Source organism: Manduca sexta, chromosome 5 (genome assembly GCF_014839805.1).
Source record: "Manduca sexta isolate Smith_Timp_Sample1 chromosome 5, JHU_Msex_v1.0, whole genome shotgun sequence".
Taxonomy (NCBI): domain Eukaryota; kingdom Metazoa; phylum Arthropoda; class Insecta; order Lepidoptera; family Sphingidae; genus Manduca; species Manduca sexta.
This window is the reverse complement of record NC_051119.1, coordinates 2,185,286-2,191,533: the sequence shown is the minus strand read 5'-3', so window position 1 is coordinate 2,191,533 and position 6,248 is coordinate 2,185,286. Positions and strand designations below refer to the sequence as shown.

The 6,248-nt window shown below is 39.9% G+C and overlaps 1 non-coding gene across 1 annotated transcript; it reads left to right on the top strand.

The window, feature by feature from the left end:
- The first annotated feature begins 273 nt into the window (after nucleotides 1-273).
- Nucleotides 274-5,838, top strand: LOC115447395. Its single transcript, XR_005113305.1, has 6 exons — nucleotides 274-450; nucleotides 1,178-1,490; nucleotides 1,691-1,958; nucleotides 2,790-2,977; nucleotides 3,676-3,813; nucleotides 5,738-5,838. It is a non-coding gene; the product is annotated as a chitin deacetylase 8 (transcript).
- The last annotated feature ends 410 nt before the right edge of the window (nucleotides 5,839-6,248 follow it).

The window sequence follows — 6,248 nt, the reverse complement described above, 5'->3', positions numbered from 1 at the left end:
TGCCTATATCTGCCCCAGCATATTGAAAAGTGGACTCTATTAGCATTCAGTGTATCTGCTATTTCCAAATTCATTCAACGGCTTTAACTTCTAACAAACTTACACTCAGAAATTATATTAGCTATAGTAAACAATTAAATATTATAATCAATTGTAATCTTAATTATCTAATAATAAATATCTTAATTATCGAAAATAGGACGTTGATGTACAACGAATGAATAATGATGACAAAGTATATAAGGGACGATTAGAATGATCAGAATTATTAGTGAAAACTTCGCCATGAAGTGGTTCTTGCTGTTGTCCTTTGTGGTGGCTGTGGTGGCAGAGGAAGCTGGCGAGCTGCCCTCAGCTGAGCCTTGTGATGAGGAGGCGTGCAAGCTGCCGGAGTGTAGATGCTCCTCCACCAACATCCCTGGAGGATTGGCTCCGAGGGACACTCCGCAGGTAAGCATATTAGTCGCATATGAGGCAATGGTACTACCTCGGTCAAGGCGTAAAGATTAATTTTCATACGGGCACGGCAAAGTGACTCACTGCACCTGAAGGTAATTGGAGTGGAGTCCAATAGAATGTCGAGAGAGGATTATCCCTCGACAGTCCGGATATACACAGGCTGAACCCGGAACGTGGCACACTTACATGAGCCATTATGGTGGTCAACACCTTGAGGATTGCCGTGGTTGCTATTCGGGCGGATATAAAACATATAATACCAAAAGTTAAGTATTCAAAACAAGCATCGTTTGTGTGGCTCTTACCAAATTTAAGTTATTTTTGTCCAATATAAGACAGTTTTATGAAAGAATTTAAATTTTGTTTTCACTGGACATTTGGCTCTGGTAGAGATTTTTATTGCAACAGTCACTGTCAAATCTGATACAATTGTTTTAATAATTTCCTAATACTTCCTTACATCATATTAAACAAAATAATTGGTGCCCACCAGATTCTGAATATTATTTATATTCTATCAATATTAATTGTACCACCATTTAAAAAAATAACTGTAGTACTGCTCTTTTCAAAATAAGATCAAGATACAGCTAATATAAAAAAACTACTTTGTTTGGAGCAGTTCATTTATTTACTTGTAAAATAACAAATTTCAATTTTCCATCCGAATGCACAACCATCTCAGGAATCAAAATTAGTAATCATATTTGTCCACCAGTTCGTCTCCGTGACGTTCGACGACGGCGTCAACGTCCTCAACATGGAGACTTACCGAGACGTGATCTTCAACCGTCGCAACTCCAACGGCTGTCCTGCCGGCACCACGTTCTACGTGAGCCACGAGTGGACCAACTACCAGCTCATCAACGAGCTGTATAACCGAGGGTACGAGATCGCACTCCACTCCATCTCACACCGCGTTCCGCAGAGCTGGTGGGCCACCGCCAGTCTCGAGGAGCTCAGGCAGGAGATTGGCGAGCAGAAGGGTCAAATCGCTCACTTCGCTAACATCCCTGCAAATCAAATTAAAGGTGAGCTTACCTTGCCAAGTGTTATGTTGCATTATCATTTTATGTGAGTTAAAAATTCTTGAAGACCATTGAAATATTATGGCAAAATTATCAAATCCGTAATTATGACGTACAAGCAAGAATCACAGTCAAAGTAAATAACCATTACACCAATTACTGGTAATGCGATTGTTTAATCTATGTCCACTATATCTTTCTAGGTGTCCGTCTCCCGTTCCTGCAGTTGAGTGGAAACACGAGTTTCCAAATGATGAAAGAGTTTGACTTGGTGTACGACCACTCCTGGCCCACTGCATCACACAGAGATCCCGGTCTCTGGCCATACACTCTGCACCACGAATCTATCCAGGAATGCTTCATGCCACCTTGTCCCACCGCTTCCATCCCTGGACCCTGGGTGCTGCCCATGATCACCTGGGCTGATCCTATGGGTTTCCCGTGCGCTATGGTTGATGCTTGCGCCAACTTGTAAGTATTTTTCTCCATATTATGATAATTACTATTTTATATATCCTTACTCAATTTTTTCATAAACTAATAATAAGTAAGTGTTGAAAAATGTACGTAGGCACTTAACTAATTTTTTAATATTTTTTGCGAGCAGAAAACGCTTTATCGCAAATGTCTCAGTGGGGGATGAGTAGAACGATTATGTTGGTTTGTATTCACATTGCTGTCCACATCAGAGTCGCTGTAGTCGAGCGGCCTTTAATTCGGTCTCACGACTCTCTCTGTGCCCCAATTATTCGCCTCTTAAGACAGGCAGGAAATGCCGTGGCGGAATTGTCTAGATGCCTCCGAGCCCCAGGGCATGAGGCTCCGGTCAGTGGTCTACCCGGCGCCTCCTTCGTCTCCTTTAGCTGAGCACTCCTCGAGAATGTGGTGAACCGTGTGCATTGAAAGAATGACCATATGTCATAGTCATGGTGTTCAAAGTCTATTAAATACATTGCTCGTTGTAAAAGTCTAGATTTAAAGTTAATAACGTCTCTATATCAGAAAATTTCTCAATACGCTAAGAAAGGAAATAAGTAATCCATATTTTAAACTTTACTCCATTTTTATATGAGTAGTTTAGTTGCGGGATGCACGTAGTTTATTTACATAAATATTTTCCACGGGAGTATAGAAACAGGACATAAAATATATATTGTTATTCGAGGACATGGGCTATCCCGTGCCAAATTGCTGCAAACACCGGCTTCCGAGTTTACTTATAACCAATATTGAAACTTAATACCCATAAATTTTCGAAAGACATTAGAATTAATGTTATTAACATATAAATATCTCTGCCAGCCCAAACCGCGAGGACGAGAACGCGTGGTTCGCCTTCATAATGCAGAACTTCGAGCGGCACTACTTCGGGAACCGCGCGCCCTTCGGCTTCTACGTGCACGAGGGCTACATCAGGGGCTACCCGGCCGTGAAAAGGAGCTTTTGTACGGTTCCTCGACATCATCAACAATGTTTATGATGTCTTCATGGTAAGAGTTTTTAAATATAAGTAAATATTTTGATACTTGAGAATGGAATGGACTGTCGAAACGGAAACCTACATACTTTGTATTTTGCGAATTTATGTGTATATTGTTGATCAATATCGCTTTAACGGTGAAGGGAAACATCGTTAGCGAACCTGCATATTAAGAATTCTACATTATATCGAATTTGTGTGAAGTGTGCTAACCTGCACTCGATCAGTGTGATAGATCAAGGTCTGGACCCTCCTGTTAGAAGCGGCTTTAGGGCTAGGTGTACCGGTTATTTGGCCAGAGCCTCGCGCAGTGCCTTGAAGAACCTTTTTACAATCTTACTGACGAATCTTTTAAAACCGGCAACTTGCTTTTGCTTTAGCCTTGGGCCTAGGATGTTTAAGACGGCCAATACGGCCTCCTGTAGTAGGGGAAGCACGTGCCTAGTAATGAAACATTAAGACATAAACGGATAAAAAGGTTACCTAACTGTATCTATTACTCCTCTTCTTAAACATGATTCTTCAAGAAGCTATTGCTAACTTTTAAGAAATGGAAATTAGAAAGTTTACATATATTTACCGCCAGGAAAAGCAGCGCCACATAAATTGGTAAAACCAGTCGAGCGGGACTGTTAAACGCACTTGAAGTTTGAGTTGTTGGATTTCTAAAAGTTCGTTGTCATTATTTGACTACTAATATCTCCCCAGGTGAACGCTGTAGATATTATCGAGTGGGTGAAGAACCCCGTGCCAGTGAACGATTACAGATCAAGACCGTGCAAGACTGTGCCTCTCACTATGTGCACGGCGAGGACCTGTGGACCTCTTGTTGGACCCCACAACGAGGTAAGAAAGAAAAGAAAAGTTTTTATTGTTAGAACAAAACAAAAAATAATAGGGTTATACATGTTATAAAAATGTATGTATGATATTGTGCACCCTCACAATGGGGACTCTCATTCAGCTCCATACTGCAGGATAGCGAAAATCAACGTTGCAATCAATACTGTAGCGTTGATTTTCGATCAGGGATCCAGGTGACACACGATCACTAAATCGGTGGGATACCATTCACTTATATAATGTGAAAAACATAATTATATTAAGGGTACAATTAAAAAGAAAAGCAAAATTAATATACTTACTTTTTGTATGTGTTCAGTATTTTTTTTGCTGTGTACCTTTTTTGATGGTAAGTGAAGTTGAGTCCAATAGAATGTCGAATGTGTCCAATAGAATGATATATTTCATATCCGCCCGGATAGCGACCATTGTACACAAAGTGTTAAAGCCTGCCATACGGGCCCACCTAAGTATGTCGTGTCATGTCACCAATGTCGTGTTTCGGGATCAGCCTGAGTATATCTAGTTCCAACAGGCCGGCATAATTGTATTGACTGTCAAGGAGCAATCATCTTTTGTCAGACGATATTCTATTGAACCCCACTGCACTTACCATCAGGTGCAGTGGGGTGAACCTACTGCGGTGAATTTTACCGGCCCGTATTAAAATAAAATAAGACAGCGGATTAGTCTTGCTAAATCAAAAGTCATTAACATGAACAATTATTATTAACAGCAAACTACCTATTATGCGTAGGTAATTCAAACATAAAATTAAGGAATAATACGTATATAATTATTATCTGTTTATTAACAAAAAATATGAGTATGTGTAATAATACATAATATGTTGCCGTGAATCCGAACAAGGTCGGGCTCCCTCTGCTAATATCTTTCGCACGATTCCGACGAAAACTGACATAGTATATGTCTTAAAAAGTGCTGCCATCTATGTTTGAAAACATACTACGATATGAAATTGCTCGACAACGGGTTACCTTGCGCCCGTAGCGCCACAATTTCATATAGTTGACGGATTTTTTGGGGAATAAATACAAGTTGCGCCATCTAACGTTGTTTGACATAATTGATCGATGTGGATTATGTTGACAAACAATGGCCGATAGATGTCATTATTATCATTAATGTGCATAATTAAAAGGTTAAACTATTTTTATTGTTCACTAGTTGACCCGACAGACGTTGTACCGTCTTAACTATGAATTTGCAGCGCGCATGCTCTCAATCGCTAACGGTTATTTCAAACAATTGACAGTTATATATTTATCATTTATTAATCATTTCGTTAAGTTTTCTTATTTTTTTTCATTTTCAGCGCAATTTTTTGATTTTTTTTTTCATAAGAACCTTCTCCTGACAATAACAAACACAAAAAAAAATAGTGAGATCGATCCAGCCGTTCACGCGTGATGGCGTGACCAAGGGAAATAGGGATTCATTTTTATCTATATATATAGATAGCCTAGTAATTTCTCAATTAATAATTGACTTATTAAACATACTGTTTAGTATCACCCAAAACCTGAAACGTATACCCGTAGGAATAGAGTTGTATGAACGCTTTGCCACTGCAGTGCTTGTGTTGTGTGGTCTGACTCGTTGGCGTAGTTATATACTCGCGGCACCACACTGAGGTCATGGGTTCGAATACCGGTCGGATAGTGATAATGGGTGTTTCTGCTCAGTATCAGCCCGAAGTCTGGAGTTGGTACCCGATATGGCGATAGGTCGCCCGTTACATCGTATAATGAAACAAACTTGGGGAAAACTGAACGCACTGGTTAAACTTCCGTCTACCTTTTCGGGGATAGAAGCCTAATGTGTTTTTTGCAAGACATTCTGGGACTTCCTTAGAGTGACCATAGTTTTGTGCCATGCATTATTAGTACACTGTTTTCTTTTCCAGGTGAGCTACTTGATTCCGACCTGCAATGTCTGCCCTGCCAACTACCCCTGGGTGGGTAACCCATTAGGACGTTAATATAACTATTAAAAGCTTTCCATATGTAACGTTTGTTTCAATTATTCAAACATTCATGTCAAGTTGTTAAGGTACTTCATTTGTGCACTCTGCCTGCGTAAAAACAATCCGGGATTCAAATTTTACTGGTGGTAGGTCTTTCTTATATGAGAGTCCGCCTGGGTAGGTACCACCGCAGTGTCTGTTTCAGCCAAGCAGAAGTGTGTAGTTACTGTTGTGTTCCAGTTTGAAGGACATTGTAGCCCGTGTAACTATTGGACATAATAAGATAACATCTCATGTCTCAGGATGGCGAGCGCAGTGGAATACCAAACAATACTATGTAATTCAGGGTGTTGGATAGTATTTTTAACTGTTTTTGGGCGGTTGAATCGTTAACTACCATAAAAATAGAAAAAAGATAGCCAGAGTTACTTTCGAATTTATAATACAAAAG